Genomic DNA, 12,617 nt, shown 5'->3' on the forward strand with positions numbered 1-12,617 from the left:
CTCTCTGTGGCTGTAGCCATCTTGGATTGGGGTTAATTTGCATACTCGCCCTGATTGGCTGGTGGGTGTGGCTTGGCTGGTGGGCGTGGCTTATGTAGCGGAGTGATGGTTAATTTGCATATTACCATTTTATTAGAGAAGATGATAAAATTTTAAAAACATGAATCCACTGAAATGGCCACATAAAATGGCTACATTAAAATATGTACCCAATCAGAAGTCTTTGCTACAATCCCCTTTTAGGAAAAAGCAGTCTTTAAGCTCGGGGAACAGGGTCTCTGTACAGACAGCACTGCCACATGAAAATTTGCTGTTCCAGATTTTGACTGTAAGGGGAGATTAGACTTTCCATTGTTTTTGTTTTGTTTAAAGTGTAATTAAAAAGTCATGGCAAATTCTATTTGTAAACTTAAAAAAGGTGTTCAAATAGTTCATCTCAAAGTATTCTGGTTAATTTCTATTAACTGACATGTAGCTATAAATCAATACACTTTAAAGTATAGATAATATTAAAATTTACAAGTTAACTCACTGATCTCCAGTTTATTGTACATAAAAGACATCAATAAAGTTTATTTTATTTTATTTTAAATTTACAACTTACTGCTGATTAGTTTTAGGACTTCTCTATTAAGGACAGTGAAAGGAAGTTGTTAATGTTATTTCCTGAGTTTGCAAAACTCCAACATATTGTTGAATAGCTGCAGAGAAACAGAGAAGTGCTTTCTCTGGAAAAAAACAACTACTGTTCCACATTTCTGTGGTTACACATATTACTCAATTTTGAAATGTAAATGTAATTTTTATTCTAGTGAGAGCATTCTTCATTAGATAAAAATATTGAGATTACTATTTTAGAAATACTATATGCAGAAATAGGACAGAATCTTTTTAAGAAATGTCAACCTATATCACCAGAATTTATACTGAACACTTATTTGAAAGATTAATATTGAAAACCTTGAAAAAGGTAGCATTGTAGGTTAAGGTCCTACCAGTATTACTAATGACACATTGGTAGGTATATAATATTGGAAATTACCAATAAAACATTAGTCATGCTCTCTTTTGAACACAGCAGAGGGAGCTGTGTGTTAAATCTGGCCACAAAGATTCATTTCCAATCTGGTTATAATACATTTTAGCCCTTTAAAGTTTTAACTGGTAGTTAATTATTAGCAGTTGGTAAGTCTTCATCCTTTTATTATTGATTTATTTCAGACCTAGTAAAACATTCCTCACCTCTGCTCAGTTCTTAAGCAGGTGACATTCTTTATTTTAGTCTTAAGCTCTAGTAGCAGAAAAGTTATGTTAATTCTTTGCCGAGGTTATTTCTTTTCTTTCTAGCTGTTTTATACCTTTGTAATTATATGTTAACTTGTGGGAACCCCCCCCCCCCCCACAATAGGAATGTCTTCAAAGTACAACAGGTTCAGGATTTTAAGGAATGCCGCAGAGCAGAAAATAAAATGCTAATTAAAAAATCTGGATAAATTTAGGTGGAAGTCAAATTTCAGTTTGTTCGACTTACTCTGGAAGAAATAGTTTATTAAATACACTGAGATGAAGACCTTAAATAATGGCAGGCTGAAAGGCAGAACTAAACAAGATAAGCATGCTTTCTAGATGAAGGGATCTTTTTAAGGGATCTGATTATTTTGAAATGCAGTATAATATGTATGTAACAGCATTGTAACAGATGTATAAATAAACTTGTTGGAGGGAAATGGGGGGGGGGGTTTGCAGGATACATGTTACAAATGGGTAGTGAGGCAAAAATTCAAAAAAATTCGTCACAAAAATGTCAAAAATTACTGTATGCAGTTTTGATGTGTTAGGAGTTGGCTCTGGTTGTCTGAGCCTTCTGAGTTCAAGCCATGGGGAGTTTGGGAGAGATTATCTCACTTGTAGGGATTGCTGGTTCCCAAATGAGTAATCATCTTTCCTCCAGCTCAGAGCTTTCTTAATAGACATAGCTGACCAATAGACCACAATACACTTAAAATACTTAGTTAGCTCTAATCCCTTGAACTAGTTTGACGATACAGAATCTAGGTACTCTAAGTCATGCAGACCAAGTAGATTAGTAATTTAATAACTATGTGGCTTATTTAATGAGAAAGTGATATTATACTACAATAACTCGAGTATGCATCCAAACCACTTGGTGAGCTTGTTCAACAAATTGCCAGGGACCCACCCTCAAGTTTTTGATTCAGTAAGTCTGAGACAGGGTTCGGGGGTTTGGCATTTCTAACACTTTCTCAAGTGATGCTGACACTACTGGTCAAGGAACTTCATAGAGAAAGAGAGAATCACTGCTCCAGGTAGTTTGTAATCCCCTTGATGTGGTTCCCTAATGTTTTCACTTTGTTTGACAGATGTGAGAGAAATGGTACTAAATGGCCAGATTAAGGGTACTAAAAGTTATTGCTTAAGATCAGGTGCTATCGTCATTTGATGGACACTGTTCACTTTAGCTTTTATACTCTTCCTGATTCAGATGCAGTCTAATACTAGATTTAACTAGATTTTTAAAAACTGTATATAATAAAATCAGTTCTAACATGTACTATCTCCCAATTTCACAAATCTATAAATCTCAGGAATGTACTTACTGCTTCATTCCCCAATTTCTTTTTCCGCCTAAACTCATTGTTCTCTGCTGCCCCTACTATACATATTATTGAAACTGCTCTTTTAAAGGTTAACATGAAACCCATGGCTTTTCTCTACCCTCATCCTGAATCCTTCCACTAGCATTTCACACTGTTGAACTCTTTGTTCTTTTGGAAACTTTAGGTCCCTTTCATTGGCTTCTTATCTTCCAGCTCCTCTCCCCTTTGCCCTTGGACAGACATTACTTGATAGTAGCACTTCTATCAACAGAATTTGAATGATTCTTCACAATGTAGCCCTTCAGGAAAACATTCTTAGGTGATAGGTGATGAAACATTGGTTGTAAAGACTAAACTCTCCAGAAGCAATCATAACTATTTCCATGGCTTTAGATTTCACTGGATCAAGCCTGGTCTGAAGCCTCCTACTGCTGGATACTCCATCAAATGAGGGAATTCATTCTTTTTACTTTTAAAAAACAGTTTGACTAATGTTCTCATCATGTACTTCAAGCTCTATATTGTGTTCACGTATTTGTTTGAATACATGGAGGTTGCTGCTTACATGTTTTATTTGGGGAATTAGTAATAATAAACTCTAAAGACTACTTGCCTAAAATATGTTAATTAGTTCTTATGCCTCTTTTGTAATTCATTTGCCAGTTGTTACTTTGTAAGATATTCTTGGGTTTGAACTGATAAAACATTGACAATTTGTTGGAATTCATATTTGAGAATTAGTTATACAGTCTTATCAATATTACTATTTTGGATTTAAAATATCTATAATATCCAGAGGAACATATTCTGCAATTGAATTAACTTAGGTATAGTATATAGTACTCACAAGGAATAAAACATTGTTTCATTTTAGCAAAAAACTTAGAGGAACAGTTATAAAGGGAAAGAGTAAGGAACACAAGAAATTATTGACTCATGGACACAGACAACAGTATGGTGATTGCAAGAGTGGGGAGTAGTGGGGTGAGGTAGAAGAAGATGGATAAATGGTGATGGAAGGAGACTTGAATTAGGGTGGTAAACACACAGGAAAATATACACATGATGCATTATAGAATTGTATATCTGAAACCTATACAATTTTATTAACCAATGTCACCCCAATAAATTCAATAAAAAAGAATATTAGCAGATCTGCTCTTATAACAATTGCTACTAATTTTCTTAAATTATACATTTTCTTTATTTCAATATATCAACATTTTTATTTTAAGTATAATAATATGAATAGCAGTAAATACCCATTTAAAATGATAGTTACAAAATGATAGTTCAGTATGGGACTATTTAACATTCTAGTATAGGTTGCTGAGGATGTGTATAGGCAAGGAGCCAACAGAGATGAATAAGATGATGAGATGAAAGATTGAATGAAAAATTATTTGCAGAGGTAATTTTAAGGATCTTGTTCTAGCTTCTTATAATCCCATGGTGATTTCTGAGATATAAGAGAATTTTAAATATAACTGGACTGGGACAGAGAATACATTCTGGATGACAAAGTAACAACTTCCTCTTTCAATCTGAACTATCAAAACCAACAAACTTATTTTATGTTTAAAAATTAGTTTGTATATAAGGGCTCTTTAAATATCTGTGGGAAAGGAAATAAAAATGACATCAGGGAAGAAAACAGGATATAGTCTTATTTATTTATCTCTTGTTAGCTCCCTGCCCTTTGCAATCACAGCAATTACAAAAAAAGACACAAGAATCTTCCAAGTAGCATTGTTATAGCAAAAAGTTAGCAGCAATCTGCAAGTTCATTAATGGGGTAATGGTTAAGTAAACTGTATTGTACCATGCAGCACTATAAAAGGATAAGATAGATCCATTCAGTCATTCATAGGACAAATATTTATTGAGTCCCTACTAATTCTAGGTGCTAGGAGTAAGCAGAGAACATGATAAATATAGTCCATGCTCTCATGGAGCTTCCATGCTAGTGGGGAAAGAATATATAAGCAAACAAATAAACCAGAAAATTTCAATGCTGTGAACAAAACACAACAGGATAGTGGATAGAGCGTCGGTCTGCGGACTGAAAGGTCCCAGGTTTGATTCCGGTCAAGGGCATGTACATGGGTTGCGGGCACAGCCCCGGTAGGGGGTGTGCAGGAGGCAGCTGGTCGATGTTTCTAGCTCTCTATCCCTCTCCCTTCCTCTCTGTAAAAAATCAATAAAATATATTAAAAAAAACAACAACAACAGGATAATTTGATGAAGAAAAACATATAGGCTATAGGGGTTCCATTAGATAAGATGACCAGGGAAAGCTTCATTGAGATCTGAATAATGAGGGTAAGCCATCCATAGGAAGAGCTAGAGAGAAGTGTTCCAGGCAAGGAAGTTGGCAAAGACTTTGATGCTTGAATTAGAGAAATAGGCCATTATGACAGGAATGGAGTTTAAAGGCAAAGAAGTAGCTAGAGGCCAGTTTACATAAGCCCTTGATGACATTATGATGGTGTTTAGATTTAATTTCAACTACAATGGGAATACACTGTATTTAAATATCACAGTTTTGAAAAATCTGATTTACATTTTTAAATGTCTGTGTGTGGAGAATGAACCATTGGATGAATAAGGAAGTCAGTGTGGAAGCAAGATCAGTATGCTGTAGGATAGTGGGCTAGGCAAGAATTGATACTGCTGCTGCTGCTTTAGGGCTGGGTGGAATAAAGTGGAGGTGTTCAAATTATTCTTTGAAGGTAAATGGATTACTTCGTAAAAGGTAAGAAAGGTGGAAGAATGACAACTAGATTTTTAGATCGAAAAATTGAGGGGGTGATAGTACCACTTACTGAGATGAGTAGGACTAGGTTAGGAACACATTTAGTAGAGAAAATCGAGTCCTGCTTTGTACATGTTAAATTCAAAGTGGAAAGGTCAAATAGACATTGGGATATATGAATCTGAAGCTTGGATAGGGAGAAGATTGAAGTGGAGTTGTCCAGGAACTGGTTGAAAGTATCTAGGGAAAGAATGTAGGTAAAGAGGGTAAAATAGTTCAGGAATGAACTTTTAGGCATTTCAACATCAGGGAGTTGGCAGAGGAGGAGTAGCCAGCAAAGGAGACTGGGAAGAAAACGTGATATAAAAGAAGATAAAAGAAAGTGTCTCATGATGAAAAGGGTGTGGACTGTGAGGAATGCTGCTGAGAATTCAGGAAGATAACACAGAAGATGACACTGGATTTTATAACATGGAGGTTGTTGCTTACCTGGATAAGAGAATTTCAATGAAGTAGTGAGGATGGAGGTCAGATCAGAATGAGTTGAAGAGAAAGTAAAAGAAGAGGACAGAAGAAAGTATCACAAACAGAAAACAAGATGGCAGAAAAAGCCCAATGTACCAGTAACTCCAATAAATGTAAATAAATCAGATTCACAGATGAAGGGAGACACCAAAACTTTCAGATTTTATTAAAAACACTAAATATGAGTGTATGTTCTTTAAGAAAGAGATCTATAATAATAAAAGCATACTATGCAAATCGACCAAACGACTGAACAGCAGAATGACCATCCAGACGACCGTCTGGATGACCAGGCTATGGCACACACTGGCACCAGGCCAGCCAAGGCGGGTGAGATGCGATTGGTTGGAGGCCCCTCCACCACCCCACAATTGCCCCGCAGAGGGAGGCCCAGGCCAGCCAAGTGATAGTACCCCTTGCCTGTCACCTGCAAAGGGAGGCGACCGGTGGTGGGGGAGGGAGGGCAGCGCCACACAGATGGCAAGCAATGGCAGTGGCCGGGGGAAGGAAAGCCCCAATAGACCCTGATTGCTGGCCAAGCCTAGGGACCCTAACCGAGGGGTCCTGGATTGTGAGAGGCCCAGGCCAGGCTGAGGGACACCCCTTCCCCCGTGCATGAATTTCATGCACTGGGCCTCTAGTCTTAAATAAGACCACACAAAATTTAAGAGAAAAAGAAGAATATGTCATGTTGATAAAAGGAATTATCCATCAAGATAATATGACATTCATGCATATAATATGTACATGCACCTGACACCATATTTTTGAATTATGTGAAGGAAAAACTGACCAAGTTACAGAGAAAATAAGATATCTTCATAATCATGATGGTAGAAGTTAAGAAACTTCTCTAAGAAATGAATAGATCAAAAATCACCAAAATAGACTACTTAGCTAGACTGATTTGAAAACAAGATAACAAGCTTAATCAAATAACTATATAGAGACCTTTTTCTCTGAAGATTTTCTTTCAACAACACATGTAATATTTTTAAAACTGACCACATATTAAGTTACAAGAGAAATGACAATGAAATCCAAAGGTAATGTAGAGGCCGAATTTTGTGTTTACACTTTAATAAAAGCAGAAGTCAACAGCACAAACACCTTGAAAACTCTCTATAAATTTGAAAACAAAACAATACTTGAACATAATACATTGTATAAATAGAAAATTAGAAAATATGAAATATTTAGAATTAATGCAAATAAAAGCACTGATACTGAAACTTGGGAGTGAAGCAAAAAGTTTCCTTGAGAAAAAGGTGTAAACTTAAATGAATTTTATTAGAAAACAAAAATGATTTAAAGCAAATTTGCTAGAAATTAAATTTTAAAAGATATAAACCGTAAGAAAATAATAGAAGAAATTAATGAAATAGAAAACAAAACACATTTAAAAAACTGATAAATTATTCTTTGAAAAAACTACTAAAATATAAAAACTTCTGAAAATACTGATCAGTACCAAGAGAAACAAAGTAGAAATCAACCCTATTAGGCAAAAATAATAGAAATAACTACACCTAGAGCCCACTATCAGTTACTATTATAACTTCTACCAGAGGCTCTAGTCAAAACACAAAGACAAGAGAAAGAAATAAGAGGCACATCGTTTTAAAAGAAAAAGTCAAGCCCAGCTGGGTCTGGCTCAGCAGTTGAGCATCAACACAGGAAGGAGGAGGTCACCAGTTTGATCCCAGGTCAGGGTATATGCCCAGATTGCAGGCTCGATCCCCAGTGCGGGGCATGCAGGAGGTATGATGATTCTCTCTCATCGTTAATGTTTTTATCTCTCCCTCTCCCTTCCTCTCTAAAATCAATAAAAATATATTAAAAATAAATAAAAGAGTTAAATGGCCATTATTTGCAGTTGATATCATTCACGTAGAAAAAAAATGATCAGTACTACAATGGAGGTAGTATGGCAGTATTACTATGCAAAGGTGGTGAAAATTAAATCAATATATAAAAGTTTGTGGCTTTATTTTACACCATAAATAGCCAATGGAAAAAAAAATTTTAAAGATAGCACTGACATATAAAAAAAACACTATAAAAAAGCCTTAAGAATATGCCCTGACTGGTTTGGCTCAGTGGATAGAGCATTGGCCTGCAGACTGAAGGGTCCCAGGTTCGATTCTGGTCAAGGGCATGTACCTTGGTTGTGGGCACATCTCCAGTAGGGGGTGTGCAGGAGGCAGCTGATAGATGTTTCTCTCTCATCGATGTTTCAAACTCTCTATTCCTCTCCCTTCCTCTCTGTAAAAAATTAATAAAATATATTTTAAAAAACTAAGAATAAATATGATAAAAATGGCTTACGGTCTTTGGGAAAAGTAACTGTTGAGGACATAAAGAAGAGCTGATGAAATAGATACTATGCATATAGATGAGACAATGCAATCTTTTAAAGCTGTGATTCCTCCCAAATTATTTTAGATATTAATGTAACAACAGTGTAGGGTAAGAAACTTAATAACTAGATTCTGAAATTCATATGAGAAAATAAAACTGTGAAATGTCTAAGACAATTTTGAAGAATAATGGAGAAAATTTATTAGCTATCAAGAATTAAATGAATTAATGTAAAGATTATAGTATTGTAATGTATTAATGTAAAAAGTGTAGTGTACTAATGTTAAAAGTAGAGGAGACAAAGATATCAATGAAACAAAATAAAGTGCCTAAAAATTGATCCATGCAAATACAGGAACTTAGTCTGTGATGTAAGTAACATCACAAGTAAGTGATTCTTCAATAAATGATATTTAGATAATTGAGTAAAAATGGTATTAAGATAAAAAGTAGATCCCATCAGTGGGGGAAAAAGGAGTCATGTAATACTTTAATCAATAAAGAATAAAAAATTTAAAAAAAGTAAGTCCCACATTACACACACAAAATTCAGATAGAGTAACTGTATACAGATGGGAGAAAAAACAACCCAAATTCTATAAATATTAGAAGAAAATATGGGGACATATTTTTATGAACACAAGGTAAGGAAGGCTTTTATATATAAAACTTTAAAATTTTTATGAACACAAGGTAAGGAAGGCTTTTATATATAAAACTATAAAGCAAAAGATAAGTTTACTGTATTAGAAAAAAGTCCATGCTGAAACCGGTTTGGCTCAGTGGATAGAGCATCGGTCTGCGGACTGGAAGGTCCCGGGTTCGATTCTGGTTGAGGGCATGTACATTGGTTGCAGGCACATCCCCGGTAGGGGGCGTGCAGGAGGCAGCTGGTCGATGTTTCTCTCTCATCGATGTTTCTAGCTCTCTATCCCTCTCCCTTCCTCTCTGTGAAAAATCAATAAAATATATATTAAAAAGAAAAAGAAAAAAGTCCATACTGCAAAGGATATGACAAACAAGGTTAAAAGGCAAATGACAGAATGGCAGAAGATACTTGCAATTTATATTGATAAAGAATAAAGGACTCCTGTCCTAGCCGGTTTTCTTAGTGGTTAGAGATTTGACCTGCAGACTGAAGGATGGAGGGTTCGATTCCTGTCAAGGGTATGGTATGTACCTTGATTGCTGGTTCATCCTCAGTCCTGTCCATGTGGAAGGCAACCATCGATGTGTCTCTCTCACATCAATGTTTCTCTCTCTCTGTCTCTACTCCTCCCTTCCACTCTCTCTAAAAATCAGTGGAGCCCTAACTGGTTTGGCTCAGTGGATAGAGCATTGGCCTGCGAACTGAGGGGTCCCAGGTTTGATTCTGGTCAAGGGCATGTACCTTGGTTGCAGGCACATTCCCAGTGGGAGGTGTGCAGGAGGCAGCTGATCGATGTTTCTCTCTCATCGATGTTTCTAACTCTATCCCTCTCCTTTCCTCTCTGTGAAAAATCAATAAAATACATTTTTTTAAAATTAAAAATCAGTGGAAAAAATATCTTTGGGAGAGGATTAACTAAGAAACAAACAAACAAAAAAAAAGAATAAAGGACTCCTGAAATTGATTTTTAAAAGACAATTTAATAGCAAAATGGGCAAAACACATGAGTAGGCAAGCCACAAAAGGAAACTCAAATGGCTAAGAGAGGGAAAGTGTTCAGTTGCACTAAGGAGTAGAGATACAAATAAAAATGAGATCCTATTTCATATTTTAGCCGTAAGATGGCCAAAAATAGGATGTGTTGGTTATGATAGGAAGCAAAAAGCACTATTATTGGGAGTGTAAATGGTACACTTCTTTTGGAGAGCAATTTGGTGATATCTACTAAAATTATAAATGTGCATGACTCATAACCCAATAATTCCACTTTGGATATGTACGCAAGAGAAACTCTTGCATAATTCCACAGGGAAATTGGCACAAAGTATTTATAGAACCTTTTATTTTTAGCTTTTGTTTTTAAAAAATGTACAATTCTATGGGGTTTACTCACACAGTTGTGTGAGCATCACCACTATCTAATTCTATAATATTATCACCATCTACAAGAAACCCCATACCCATTAGCAGCTCTTCCCCAATCTCTCCCACCACGCCAGTATAATTCATCTATTTTCTGTCTCTACAGATCTGCCTTATCTGAACATTCCATATTATGAAATCATACAGTATGTAGTCTTTTATATCTGACTTCTTTAACTTAGCATATTTTCAAGGTCATCCATTTTGTAGCATATATCAGTGCTTAATTTATTTTTATGATTGAATAATATTCCATCTAACATTTTGGACATCCCACATTTTATTTATTCATTCATCAATTGATGGGCATTTGGGTTGTTTGCACTTTTTTGGCTATAATAAATGATGCTACTATAAAGACTTACATACAAGTTTTTGTGTGGTCATATGTTTTTAATTTATTGGTTAAATATCTAGGAGTAAAATTGCGGGTTGTAGGTTAACTCGGTTTGTATTCTGAGGAACTGCCAACTGTTTTCCAAAATAATTGCACCATTTTACATTCCCACCCACAACTTATGAGTTCCAATTTCTCTGTATACTAACACTTGTTATTGTCCATCTTTTTAAAAAAATATACTTTTATTGATTTCAGAGAGAGAAACATCAATGTTTTTTATTCAGCTTTTTTTTGTCTTTTAGTTCTGAATGAAATTCCCAAAGATTTTCTTCGCCTTTTTTTCATTTATATATCCATTTCCATTACTAGCAAGATTTGTTGAATGAATTATAACATTACTGAAGTCTTTGGTATTTTCCCTATCCTTCTGTTTGTTTTTAAACAAAGAACTATCTGTATAGGCAGTGATTTTAGTAGGTTGAATTAGGTAACACCTAGTGGTGACTTTAAACCTTGTAATTCAAACAAAAGTTATGACAAAGCCTTGTAACCTCCTGTTATGACTCTAAAGCAATGAACTCATTGCTTCTCTTTGGAAATAAGTGTAACTTTCTTAGAGGGGTGCATACTAAATTTTCATAGATAGGGCAAGATATGCTCCCTCAGTACAAGTGGATTAAAATTCTTTCTCTTTTTTTTTGATAAATTTTAGTATCATAACAACAATAGAAATATTCCCTTTGTTTTTGCACACTTGATCTAGCACAGTTCATTAAATTTTAGAGAATATCAAGTCAAACCTCTCCATTTTATATGCGAGGAACCTGTCTCATAGAAGATGGAGCTAGTGCCAGAAGTCCAGCAAATGAGCCTGGCCAGTGTGGCTCTGTGGTTGAGTGTCAACTATGAACTAGGAGGTCAGGGTTCAATTCCTGGTCAGGGCACATGCCCGATTGTGGGCTTGTCCCCAGTGTGGGGTGTGCAGGAGGCAGCCAATCAGTGATTCTCTCTCATTGATGTTCCTCTCTCTCCTTCTCCCTTCCTCTAAAATCAGTAAAAATTATGTTTGTTCATTTTAAATAAAATCCAGCAAATTGCAGTCAAAGTCAAAACAAAAATCCTGGTCTTCAGACTTCTTCATCCTTAATATACTGACTTGAGACTATTTCTTTTATCCAACATACCTGTTTTGTCATTGATTTTCTTGGAGAAGACAGAATGGGAATATGAAAGTCAATGCCAGTTTGGCACCGGCATCTTCACACAGAATGGAATTCATACACAAAAATTTTCAAGAGAAATAACAAGCAGCAGGGTCAGGATTTCAGAGAAACCACGGCCTGTAAGCCCAGCATCTGAACCAGCTTTATTATAGACTTGCAAGGGCAAAAATAATATGTAACTTATGGCAATGGATAACATTAAAGTCCCCAAAGACTTATGAAACTGTTCCATGAAAAGTCACCAGAGGTGTCTTAGAAATGCAAGTTGCAGGTGAATGGAATGGCTATACTTGCAGATCTGCAATGGCTACTAATATGTTTGAGAGCTGGTAATTACAAGGTAAATTTAAGACAATATGGTCATTACGTCTTTTAAATAGATAATAGACACGCACGCAACTCGAATAAGGAAGCAAAGACCCTTCTGGAACAATAATGTTGAATCAGAAAAATTTAGGAGGTCATTGGTGTATTGTAGATTACCTCACACATATGGAATATATTGATGGTGTCTCTGTGATTTTACTAGCAAACACTCTTCCTACACTCACCCTACAATCTTCATGCTCCAAGCAGTTGGGGTTAGTCAGATATGTGACAGGCTCTTAGTTCCATCCACAGATAAAGTCTCATTGTCTCAAGTATGGTGGGATAAATATTAAGTTGAAGAACACCAGCAGTATCCCTAGAGCATGCCTGGAAATCACCAAGTCCTCTGGGAGGC

General features: G+C 35.7%; 1 protein-coding gene across 1 annotated transcript in view; it reads right to left on the bottom strand.

Annotated features, from left to right (window-relative positions):
- Window positions 1-12,617, bottom strand: part of WDR89 (WD repeat domain 89) — a 95,997-nt gene that overhangs the window by 45,013 nt on the left and 38,367 nt on the right. The gene's annotated exons all lie outside the window — the stretch shown is intronic.

The sequence above is a fragment of the Cnephaeus nilssonii genome (genome assembly GCF_951640355.1).
Source record: "Cnephaeus nilssonii genome assembly, chromosome: 4".
NCBI classification, from domain to species: Eukaryota; Metazoa; Chordata; class Mammalia; order Chiroptera; family Vespertilionidae; genus Cnephaeus; species Cnephaeus nilssonii.